We start from the raw sequence: 12630 nt of genomic DNA, 5'->3' as shown, positions 1-12630 counted from the left end.
CGAATGTGGGTGCGGGCTGGGAGCGCAGCGGCAGAAACGCGGGCTTAGACGCGCGCAGGGGGCCTGTGTCACCCCCGCTCCCCTGGCACCGGGAGCCGCTCGCTCATCCATCCCGCAGACCGGGCGGTGAGATGACTCCGAGACCCGCGCACGGCGGCCGCGAGCAAACGCTCCAACCTCTGGGGTGACGTCTCGTATTAGTTTTGGGACACGGGGCGGCTGTGACTGTGGCCCACGGCTCGTGGGGAGCCCGAGTCTGGGGCGCAGGGACCGCCGCTGCGTGGCCTCTCTCGGGCCTGGGGGAGTTTCCTTCGCAACGACTTTCCCATTTCGCCCCGGCCGCCAGAGGGTTGGTGCCGCGGAGGAAGGCGGCGCCCAGGGTTCGGGACCGGGGTCTCACGTCCGCCCCTGCGCCCCGCTCCAGCGTCCGTTTTCGTTTTGTGCAGGTCGAGGCGGGGACTTGGCGCCGTCGGCCGCTGCTGGGTGGCGGCTTGGAAAAGCCACCTGCGGCCAAACTCCGGGGCAGTGGTGCGGCCGCCGGGGCTGTGCGCACTCGGGGCTGCCCCGGCGGCTTCCCGCTCCACGGAGATGCGGCCCCGCGTTCACGGGGGGTTCGCTTCCCCCGTCGGGTCCGCACTCGATTCGATTGGGATTGGGATTCGATTGGGCGCGGCCGCCCCGCCGGTGATCGGCCCCCGCGGAGCCTGGCTCGGGGACCCCCAGCGCCCGCCCGGCCCCGAGACCGGCCCCCGCCTGTCCCGCGCCCCGCTCCCTCGGAGGAAACACGAGGAAGGGCCCTCCCGGGTCGGTTTCGGGCCCCTCCCAGCACCCCAAGGCGACGGTGCCCGCGGCCAAGGCTCGGGCTCTGAGCTGAGACGCGGGAACTGCGAGGGGGTCGGGGGCAGGGCGGAGTGGGAGGGGCGAGGGCTGCTTTCGCCCTGGGACCCCCACTCTGCGCGGCCGAGCAGACCCTGGGCGGGCCGGGAGGGGCGCGGGTCGCCCGAACTGAGGCCGGGGAGGCGCACGCGGGCGGGACGGCGGGAGGAAGCCGCGCTCCGGACAGGCTCTGGCTCCTCTCACACCCCGGAGGGGCGGGGCGGGGGGCGTCATTAGCGCTGTTTTATAGCTGAGGAAACACGGACCTGAAAGCGCTGCGCTGCTGCCCGGCGACCCTGGGTCTGTCTGCGCCTCCGGGTCCTCCCTGGGTTGCCGCGGGAACGCGTGGGGTCGCGGGTGGGGCTGGCGTGTCACTGGCTGCGGAGCGCGCGGCTCTCCAGGGCCCAGGGCGCGGGATGAGGGGCCAGGGTGAGTTGGAGGCGCAGAGGAGCTGGGTAAGGGGGGGTCCCTCTCCCACGTTCTTCTAAGCCGTGGAAGTCTTGGCGCGCTCCGCAGGTGCCGCTCCTACCCGGCTCCCCGGCCTGCGCCCCACGCGCACTCCCGCCCTCCTGCCCGCGGAGCTGAGCGTGGGTCCGGTGGCTTCACCTCCTACGCTTCCCGGCTCCCACTCCCGGCCCCGGCCCCTCTCCAGCCCCCGCCCGCACCTTTTCTCCTGCGCCCCCCGGCCCCGCCCTCTCGGAAACCACCGAGGCAACCTCCCTCCTCCCGGGAAGGTCCGAGCGCCTCCGACCGAGATGCCTTTGCCTGGGCTCCCGGCCCCGCTGCCTGGAGAGGTTCGCGATGCCACCTCCTGGCCCGGGAGCAAACGTCCTGCGAAGAAGGCTGCGGGCATCAGCGCCGACGCTCCGCGCTGGAAAACCCAGAGCACGGGGTTTGGCAGAGGCCGTTCAGAGTTTGTTTTACTCTTTCAGCCTGTATTTGTGGGGCTCCTACCGCGCCCGGGCTGCCCGGGGGGAGCAATGTGAACGCAGCGGGCTCCGGCCTGGGCGCGGGCGGATCAGAGCAGCAAACGCGCTCCCCCTGCACCCCCGCGGCGTCTGCAGGGGAGCGGGCGATGGGGAGGACGGCGGGGGTGTCGGCCCGGAAGGAGAGCTGGCCTAGGCCCCGGTGTCCCCGTCCCGTGTGCGCTGGGGGCTGAGGGGCGACGGGGGAGCTTCACACAGGGAAGGAGCCTGCATTCGCCTTCGGCCGCCCAGGCCATGGAGTTCACAAAGCCCTGATTTATCACTGAGGTGACTTGTCCCGCGCAGCCCTAGGCGAGTTGCTAAGCTGCCCGCCTTGACCGCGCCCCCAGGCCGGGGGTCTCCTGGCAGTTCCCGGCAAAGGCCCTGCATTGTGTTTTTTCCCTAAGTGAGCGCGTTCCCAGCCTCTCCAGGCTTGACAAGGCAACTGCACCAGGCATTCCATACACAGACGGGGCACCTCCCTGGGGTCCTCGTGACCAAAGAACAAAAAAAGGCCCAAGATGACCCAAGGGACCCCTCTGTGGGCCCACCCACGGAAGCAGAGTGGTGGGGTTACCAGGACCCCAGGAGCCCGGGGCCCGGCGGGGTGGCTTCTGTTGCTTGGAAACAGAGGAGCCCACCAGGATGCTGTGGAATTGCTGGAAGGGGAAGGGGGCTAGAGAAAACCCCACCCACAGCACAACTGGAAGGGGCCCTGCCTCCCACGCAGGACAGATCCCAACCCCATCTCCCGTGCTCTCTGGGGGCAGCCCTGCCAGGGCAGCGGAAAAGGGCTGGGAGGCAGGCGCAGATCCCAGCCAGGCAGCCCCGGGGTCCCACTGGGCTCATGGACCCAGCCAGGTCTGAAAGGCCATGAACGCTGAGGGCTGGGCTGGGGACCACCCGGTGTGGGAGTTGACGCCCCTAGGTGGGCAGAGGAGGCTCCACTCCTCATCCTGGCCTAGCTCAGCCCCTTCTCACACCTCCAGCGCTGCCTGGTGAGCACCAACCTGCTGGCACCAGCTTTATTTCAGAGATCGAGAGTCTCCACCTCCACCTGTTACCACCTAATTCCATCCCATGCCTGCCAGGCCCTCCGCTGGTCCCCTCGTGGCCCCCAGGATCACCCACCCCAACCACTCTGCCCTCCACTTCACATGGCTCACCTCCTCCACTCGGTCTCAGCTTGAGGGACACCTCCCTGGCCACCTGGTCTAGTGCAGCCCCCACACTCCCGCCCAGCACAGCTGCCCCTCTTGGCACCGGCCCCCTGCTGAAGGCATTGGTGGACGTGTCTGATGTCCGCCTCCTCCCCAGCTTGCGCAGGACATGGATTCATGCAGGGGCCCTGTGCTCTGGGTGCCTCCAGGACTGAGTTCATGCTGCTGGGCGAATGAACGCAAGCGTGACAGCTGCAGGCCTCAGAGCAATTTTCAGAGCCCGGGTGCGGGTTGGAGAGGGAGGACCGTGCACCCGACTTCCCACCGGGAGAAGCAGGTACTGTGGAGGTGCCTCCAGGAACCCTGAGCCACAAGACATGCTGGATGTGTGGGGCCTGGCGCCACGGCGTTTTCCAGCTAAGCCTGAGGTCTTGCTGTTTAGACCAAACTCAGCCCCACCCCATCTCCTGAGCTGGAGGGTGTCCAGGTAGAGCCCGGCAGCTTCTGGGGTACCCAGCTCCAGGTGGGGTGTTCAGGTGCCTCCTCTTCCCAGGCTATGGCGGCCTCTTGCCCACTTGCCAACACCTACAGGTCCACGTGAAGTGGAGGATCAGGCTCTGGGGAGAGGGTGCTGCTTCTCCCCAGGCCGAGTGGCCCAGGACAGGGAGGGATGCTTTGATGGAGGCTAGGGTGGGGCCACAGTGGGTGCCCTGGCACCCGAACACTCTCCCTGGAAGATATGACCAGGCTGTGGAATCTGGAACACCCACGGGTTGAGGAGGCCCTGAAGGGGGGCTAAGAGGGCAGGGGCTGGGAGTGGGCAGGGGTACCAAGGCTGCCCCCTCTCCCTGGCAGGGAACAGCCCCGCCCACAGGCAGGGCTGGGAGGACCTGGAAGGCAGGGGAGGGAGAGCTTGCCTGAACTCTCTGAGCACCCCTTTGGGGTGGCCCCTGCCCAGCCTTTGCAGACCGTCTAGCTTCACTGGGCCTGAAGTCCCTTGCACAGCCTGGGTCCTGGCCAGGCCCCTCCCACCTTGCAGGGTCCCCTCCCTGAATCCTGAGCCCCAGGTTTCCCTCCAGCTCCTGTTCTTTAAAAGTCATTTGTTGTGGTAAATGCAGCAGCCACGGAGCAGCACCCACCAAAAGCACAGAGAGAGAGACACAGAGTGGCCCGAGTTCTTCCCCTGAACAACCGAGTTCTTCCCCCTGAGCCGAGTTCTTCCCCCGAACCGAGTTCTTCTGTCATCATGAGCATCCCCTTTCTTCATGATGGAGACGCTGCGGGCTGCCTGCCTGCTCAAACGCAGCTCCGCACCTGGGCCTGCAGCATCTCTCTCACCCACACTGAGTCTCCATCCCACAGGCGCCTCACTCCCTACAGCGCCCTGAGCACCGAGGCTGTCCGGGTGGGGTGGGAGGGGAGAGGGTGAGCAGCCACCCAGAGGCAGGGCAGGGGCTGGACACTGGGCCTTCCAGTCCCCCTGCTGGCTTAGCCTGGGGTTCTGGTGGGCACAGTAGAAACCGCCCTGGCCTGGCCAAGGAGGTTCCAAGTCTTCCTGCTCCCCAGGGAAAAGGTGTTGAGAGATTCCCCGTGCCCCTGTGTGGGAGTGACCAGAGGCAGCCGATGGTGTTGGGAGGGGCCTGCCCTGCCCGGAACCAGATGGAGGGCTCCGAGGGCCCCATGGTGCTGCCAAGAGACAAGGTCCAGCCCTCCCAGGAGGACACCCGGGGGTGCTGGGTGCAGACAGGCCAAGCTCCGGGCAGTGGAGCTGGAGGGGAGAGGGGCAGTAGGTGTGTCCTCACCACAGGCCCCCTCGGCAGGGGCCCAGTGGGTCCCTTGGCACCCAGAGGCCATCTGAGGAAGAGGAGGGGCCCTTTGCTCATTGGGAAGACACTTTTTCTACTACAGGGGTCTGGAATGCCTCGGTGGAGGTGCCTTTTTCTGCTGAAGCACAGGCCAGCTCTGACCAGCAGCCAAGGTGGCGTTGGGGGCCGCGGGCGGGCCTGCGAGGTGTTTGAGCCCTGGCGTGGAGATTTCAGGGGACTCCGTTCCTCAGCCTCAGGCCTGCTGCGGGGCATTGGACTCCAGGAACCGTGTGGGTGTGGAGCGTCTACACTGGGTCCAGGAACCGTGCGGGTGCGCGTCTACACTGGGTCCAGGAACCTGTGGCGTGCAGCGTCTACACTGGGTCCAGGAACCGTGCGGGTGCAGCGTCTACACTGGGTCCAGGAACCGTGTGGGTGCAGCGTCTACACCGGGCAGGCCGCTTCTCTTCTCCCTGGTGGTTGTGCTTTGCGGACGCGTCCCTGGGACCCCTGGCTGCTGGGAGCTGCCCCGTGCGAGTGCCCCGCCTTCTGCTGATGGAATCCGTCATCTTCATTCACTTCTCAGGTGAAGTTCTTAAAAAGGGTGGCACGTCCCAAGCTCCTTGGTCCCCAGCTGAGCTGCCCCATCTGTTGGCACCACTCAGGTTTCTGGCCATGTGACTTCGGCGCTGACGCCCACCTGTGTTGCCCCCGGCCTCCGGGCTGCAGGCGCAGCTGGTTTTCCTCCCTGTCTGTCGCTCATTTTTCTTCCTCTCATTCCAGGCCCATCCTCAGGACCCCCCTGGGTCTGCAGCCCTGCTGGGTGACAGACACCTCTAGGGCCCTCTTGGCTCCCTGCCGGGCACTGAGGACCCCACATCTGTGCCACCACCCGGTGTGCACTGCCCAGGACCTCCCCGTCTTCACGTGGGTGTCCCACAGGCCCGAGGGAACAGCGCCGCCTCCCCTCCTGGGTCCTGCATGGCCCCAGGGACAAGGACACCAGATGTGCACGCCTGGAGGAGCTCACTGTGGTGCACAGCGGGTGAGCGGCCCTCCAAGGGGGCCTCTGCCACTGCAGGGCGGCTCCATGGAGCAGCTGGGCGCAGCTCTCCTGCCTCTGGAGGCACCTGGCCCTCAGCTGGAGACCTTTGGCCGCCTGGGCCCCCACAGTCCCCAACAAGCTGGGCCAGAAAGGGCTCTTCGCCCCTGCAGCGGCCAGCACACAGTTGCTGCGGGCTCTGGCTGGGGAGGCCCCGGGGCAACACCGTCCCTTGAGGACATCAGAGCCCATGCAGGAAGCTGCCCTCCCACCTGTGTGCCCTGTGGACACAGAGGCCGGGCTGGGGGGTGACTGAGTCCCCCTCAATCACTGGAGGAGACTCCCCAGGAGCAGGCGGGCCACCGTGGCTGCCGAGGTGGAGGGGCCACGCCATCGGTGGGATGGCCGCGCATCACCTCAGAAACCCTCTTCTCTGGGGTCCTGAGAATCTTGTGTCCTTCAGGAAAGGACAAGAAGATATGGCTGTAAATCACGCCCAGAGCTGATTCCCCGGGGCTCTGGGGCACCAGATGTGCAGCCGGCGTAATGAGCTCTCTCCTGGGGCCTCTTGGGTGTCTGGCCACGTGGCACACGCGCTAATTGAGTGCTGAGCCCTTGGAGATTTGTGTCAGGAGCCTGCTCCGGCGCCTTGGCTGTGATCCGAGGATGAGATGGGACCAGCATCGGCCAAGGGGGGCCTTCCGGAGAGGCTTGCTCCTGGCGCCACTCCAGGCTGGGCCACGGCGCTGTGTGGGGGCTTCCTGGTGGGTGAGGGCCCCCGGGAGGGCGAGGGGTCATGTGGTGCCACAGCCAGCACCTCCCCACGACGGGCGCCCCCGATGATGGGCGTCCACAGGTCCTCGGGGCCCCTTCCCGTCCAGGTCTTCACAGAAGCCCAGGCCCCGGGTGCCCAGTGGCCTCAGCGGCCACGTTTGCGTAACAGAAGCCGAGTGTGGGACGGCTCCAGCTCAGGACTGTCTGAGCCCCACCCTGCAAGGGTGCGCTGAGCTCTCAGGGTGTCACTTCTTTGCCCATTTATCCTGGGTCTTGGGTGAGTTCCAGTGGTGAACAGAGCTCAGACGAGGGCAGTGCTCGCAGGAGCGCCGGCAGGGACAGTGGCAATACGAGGGTCACAGGTGTGATCGGAGGCCGCCAGCCTGTGCTGGGTCACCGTGCGGTGCCAGTGAAGGTGCCCTCTGCCCAGGAGATGTGGGGGAGCTGGGGGTGTCGCGAGGACACAGTGTGGGTCGCTGGGAAGACCCGAAAGAGGGGAGGAAGCTGCCAGGCACGGGGACGGCAGAGGTGGCTACTTCTCCCGCCAGCAGAAGTCCACCCCAGGGCCTCACCGGGGGGGTGAGGCAGGCAGTGAGAGGCACAGGCAGGCACGAGTCTGTGAGGAGAAAATGGTCTCTCTGGATGGGGAGCCCAGGGCAGGGCCCCCACAAGAAGATGGTTTCAGATGAGAGTGAAGGAGTTGCCCACCGTTCCCGGGGTGTCCAGGCTCGCGAGGGCGTCTCCAGAGCCTTCACACTGGCATCACATGTGAGAGCGTTTATCCAGAACAGGACACTTGTCCTGGGGCATCCCCTGCATGGGGAGTGGCCTCTGACTTTTGGGGAACGCAGCCGCTGTGTGAGGCCCCCTGGCCGAGCCGCCCCTCCCCAGCCATTCTACCCGCGTCAGCTTAACAGAAACACCATCTGTGATTGGAGTGTTGCCCCCCCAGCCTCCACTTCCAGCCGAGGGGCACTCCCCTTGGAAACGGGGTCTTGTCTGGCCTGGGAGTCGGAGGCAGGTCTGGGGCCTGAGTCCTTGAGGCTTCAGGTGAGTCAGTGTCTCCAGGGCAGGGCTGGGGAGGAGAGCCACTGCCGTGGGTCCTGGTCTGGGCACGTGCCCTGAGGCTGGGTGGCCTGCAGCTCTCCCACCACAGTTGGGTCTGGCACCCCCTGCCTGGAGTCACAGGTCCCTGACCTACAGCCTGAGGCTGCCCACACAGCCGTCCTAGAGGGGTCACGGCCTTCCCAGTGATGGTTGGTTCTGGAAACGCTTCAGGCCCTGGAGTCAAAGGGAGCCCAACAGGAAGACGGGACTAGTGGGGAGGTGTGGGGGCTGGTGGGGTTGTGGGGGGCCAGCGGGGAGGGGTGGGGGCTGGCGGGGTTGTGTGGGGCCAGTGGAGGCAGTCAGGGGGTCAGGGAGGGCAGTGGGGACTGATGGGGCAGGGACATGGGAGCTGGGGAAGGGGCCTGGTCTGTCTCGGCCTCTGCCGTCCCTGGCTGAGTTGAACTCAATTAATCTAAATCAATCCACTTTTCCCAGCGACATTGCGCCTCCCTGCCCAGGCAACAGTACTTGCTCAGCTTCTCCCAGGGGCACTGAACCTGCCCTCCCAGGTGCAAAGGGCTCCCGGTGCCCGGATTTCACATTCCCCCAGGAGATGGGGGCGCCCACTCAGGGAGAGGACACAGGAGGAAGTGTGCATGGGCCATGTCCCAGTGTCGGTCCCCCGGGTAGGTGGATCACTTGAGGTCAGGAGTTCAAGACCAGCCTGGCCAACATGGTGCAACCCCGTCTCTACTAAAAATACAAAAGTTAGCCAGGCACGATGGCATGTGCCTGTAATCCCAGCTACTCTGGAGGCTGAGGCAGGAGAACTGCTTGAACCGGGGAGGCGGAGGTTGCAGTGAGCTGGTATCACACCATTGCACTCCAGCCTGGAGGACAGAGTGAGGCTCTGTCTCAAAAAAAAACAATAATAAATAAATAAACAGATCTGTGTCATTTCATCATTAACCATATAAACATGCACCAGAAAAGCCTGGAGGAGCCTCTGGGTACCAAACCCGCGGGTGCCCCGGAGGGAGGAGCAGGCAACCCTGCATCTTCATTGTATTATCTGCTTCATGTTTGTTTTTTTTTTTTCCTGTGAACATGTCTTATTTTTATTCATAAAAAACAACAAACACACGAGCTAGGAAATGCATCACAGGCGGCTCGCCTTGTCAGACGGAGCAGGTGCTGCCTGAGTTCCTGGAAGTCCTGGGACCAACCCTCGGGCACAGTGGGTTCCAGACGCTTCCCTTGATGCTGGGGACGTTGAGTTCAGGGGGCTTTGAGCTTGTTCCCAGCACTCTCGGGTCACCTGGTTTGACCAGGTTCGAAGTCACAGCCAAAGACACCACCCATGATGGCAGTGGAGGCCACACCACACTAGGACGTCGGGTCACCCCAGCAGGCTTCTGGTCCCCAAATAAAAACACCTGGAATCCTTTCTATAAACCCAGGGCTCCTACAAGCGACCATTTCACTCCTGAGATTTGCTCGGGGGACGCCTGGAGATTCGAGGCAACTTCTGAGCCACTCTGGTGCGGTGACAGTGTCTCCAGGTGAATAAAGAGACGCAGTCCTGGCAGCGCGGCAGGTGGTTTTTCTCCCATTGGCGTCCGCTGTGCTTTGTTGGGCGGGCCAGCCCTTCTCAAGGCTGCTCCCTCGCACTCTGCAGGTAAACCTTTCTGTTCTTTCCACCCGCCGGAGTCTGAGCCGTGGTGACAGTTAATTCCTGGGGTTCCGCAGGGAGCTTGCCTGGGTCCTTCTCTGGGAGCCATCAAGCATGAACCTGGGTGTGCCCGGCCTGGTCCCGGGCCCTCAGCCTCCCAACGCCCCTGCACCCGTTCTCACTGGCATGGCTAGGTGTCCACGCCAGGCCGGCAGCGCAGGAACTGGAGGCTCTGTTTCATGATTTCTGTGGTGGCAGATGACAGGAATCAGGTTCCTACTGGTGGCAGCGGATGGGGGTGCAGAACTGCCTTTTTGCTGTTTGCCTGTTTACCCTTTTTGTGCCCGCACCAAGGTGGGAGCCGCTACACCCAGGGAGGCGCTGGAACGTGTGCGGAGGTCAGAGCCTGCTGCCGCCTTGGTGTCTGGGTGCTGGGGCAGCCATTCCTTCAAACAATGGGGTGCTTCCAAACCGGTGCCTCTTGAGGAATTAGGAAAGACGGGAGATTGTCATTGTCACAAGAGACAAAACCCTATTCTGCTAAATTCGAGGGAAGCCTAAGATTGTGCAGGTTTTTCCTAATGATCCCTCCACAGAGGACCCCGCGATGCTTCATTGCACGTCACTGCTTCTGCCACGGTCAGCATTCCTGCAGGACTGCGCTGTCCGCCTCGAACTCGGGGGTCTTGCGAGGCTGGTAAAACGGTGTGTTTTATGAATAGGAAATATTTCTTTGATCAAGCTCATTACTATAACTTGTCTACCTTTGGGGAGAGTGAAACATGATAAATAAGCTCTATTAACGTTTTTTTGGTGTGTTTTTTTTTCCATTTGGCTTTTAGAAATGATATTAATGATTTGTTTATATTCAGGTAAGGTAAGAAAAGTTTAAACATTTAAAAAATACTCGTACTGTAGGTATGTTGTTGGCTCTGGGTTTTGTTTTTTTTTCTTACTTGGTCTCTAGGTTATAAGATAAGGAGGAAAAACTGACTTTTAAACAAACTTGAGAGTTTTAATACCTGTATGTGATTGTAAGAGAAAAGCTTATGTAATATTTTGAATCATGATGACTCTGTGGACATGCTGCTCTGGTTGAATAATTCCGGTTTAACGTGGCTCCGCGTCTCCTCTCCCCGTGTCTCCGGTGCGTGGTTCGAGTCTGCGTGGTCTTGGATTATTTTTTCTTCCACAGCCCTTCCTGCCTCTCCCAGCGTTCTCCACCGCTGTGACGTGACAGAACAGTCCTGTTAGGAGACGTGTTTCTCGGTGTGATCCTGAGGTGGGCCGAGGCGGCTGGGTTGGACAGTGTCACCCGGAGATGGGCCGAGGCGGCTGGACGAGATGGGGGTTGAAATCAGGCCGCAGTCATGGCCCGAGGCCTCACACGTGCTGCCCTGATGTGTGGGATTCCAGGGTGGGTACATCTAGGAGGAAGCCTGGGGTCACAGTGGCTCACAAGCCTCGTGGGGATGGGCGGAGTGGGGCCTGTGCGGCTGTGGAGTTCATCGCAGGACCCGGCTTGGAAGGACCAGGGCCATTTTGTGTTGGGCCCTGGTTGTTCCGGGGTTTTGCTCAGTGAGGTAGGAGAAGGGGCCTGGGAAGAAGTTGCCGTCCTCTCTGGCGGGAGAAGGGGAGGCTTCTGGCTGCTCAGGGGAGCTGTAGACCCGTGACTGCCATGGCCCCCGAGCACACCCCGTGGTGAGGCTCTGGGACGGCTTGTGTGGGGTGTGGGGAGTGCCCGGCTATGGGGCCTCCTTGGAAGAGGCAACCCCCAACACAGACGCCAGTGGGGAAGTGGCTCCACAGCTTCCTTGCCAGACCCTCAGGCCACACGGCCACCTTGGGCGCACTGTCCCACAGCACAGGTGGGCAGGGGGTGCCCAGAGCCAGTAAACCCCTCTTTGGCCAAGGCCGGCGCTGGGATTCCAGCACAAGTGATGTGGCTTGGTGCTCACAGGAGAGGAGAGAAGGGAAGGTGGTGCCCAGTGTAGGCCCTCACCTGAGCCCAGGACACCGCACCTGAGCCCGGGACACCCCACCTGAGCCCGGGACACCCCACCTGAGCCCGGGACACCCCACCTGAGCCAGGGAAACCTCACCTGAGCCCGGGACACCTCACCTGAGCCCGGGACACCCCACCTGAGCCCGGGACACCCCGCCTGAGCCCGGGACACCCCACCTGAGCCAGGGAAACCTCACCTGAGCCTGGTGTATTAGTCTGTTTTTATGCTGCTATAAAGAACTGCCTAAGACTGGGTAATGTATAAAGAAAAGAGGTTTAACTGACTCCGGGTTCTGTGTGGCTGGGGAGGCCTCAGGACACTCACAGAGGGGACTCCTCTGGGTGGCTCAAGGGCCATATGGGGGAGTTTGCTGGAAACTGGAGGGGCCCCTCTCCCTGTTCTGCCCAGCCCTGGCCAGCCTGTGGGGTGTGCAATGAGGTGCTAACTGATTGAAAAGCACACACTCCCCAAAGCCCTGTTTGGAGGCGCCCTTCTTCCACCTGGGTGGGCCACAAGCTTGGGACACAGAGCCTGGCCTTGCGATGTCACACACCCCCGAGGCACCAGGCCTTCCTGGGGCATTGAGGGGCAAGTGACTGGGGACCGGCTGCAGGGCCTGGGTGGGGCCCCAGCTTTCCTCCAGCCTCTGGCCTTGGGGCCCCCAGCACAGGGCCAGCCAGGCTGAGGTTGTACTTCGGACATCAGAGACCCTGGACTTGGGGTAGCTGTGCAGGCCCCACGTGGCAGGGGGCTGGGGCTCTCCCCGGTGGTGGCGGCAGGGACGTCTCTCCGAGGTGGGGGCAGGGACATCTCTGAGGTGAGGGCGGGGCGTCTCTCCGAGGTGGGGGCGGGGACGTCTCTGAGGTGGGGGCGGGGAAGTCTGAGATGGGAGTGGGGACGTCTCTCCACCACGGGGTTGCAGACACCCCTGCCGGGTTCTTGTTTCCACATTCACGTCTCTGCTGTGGCCGGGCCCTTTTGCCTCCCCAGGAAGCTGTGTAAGGAGAACAGCACCCGTATTTCCTCTTGCTGGGCCATCCCCTCTGCATCCTTGCTCACGGGGGCTGGTCCTCTGTCCACAGTCCCCCTCGTTCCTCTCCCCACCACCTGGCCTCTCGCCCCGGTTGGAATTCCTGGATGAGACAGAGCAGCCTTGGGAGCCACACCTGTCACCCCTGGAAGCGATTATGGGACCACAGCAGCCTCGGGCAGCAGGCTCAGGCCCCACCCTCGAAGCCCGTGCAGACCTGCTCTCAAGGACTCTACGTTGGAGGGGGAAACGC

Source organism: Nomascus leucogenys, chromosome 3, assembly GCF_006542625.1.
Source record: "Nomascus leucogenys isolate Asia chromosome 3, Asia_NLE_v1, whole genome shotgun sequence".
NCBI lineage: Eukaryota > Metazoa > Chordata > Mammalia > Primates > Hylobatidae > Nomascus > Nomascus leucogenys.
This window is presented reverse-complemented; position numbering follows the sequence as displayed.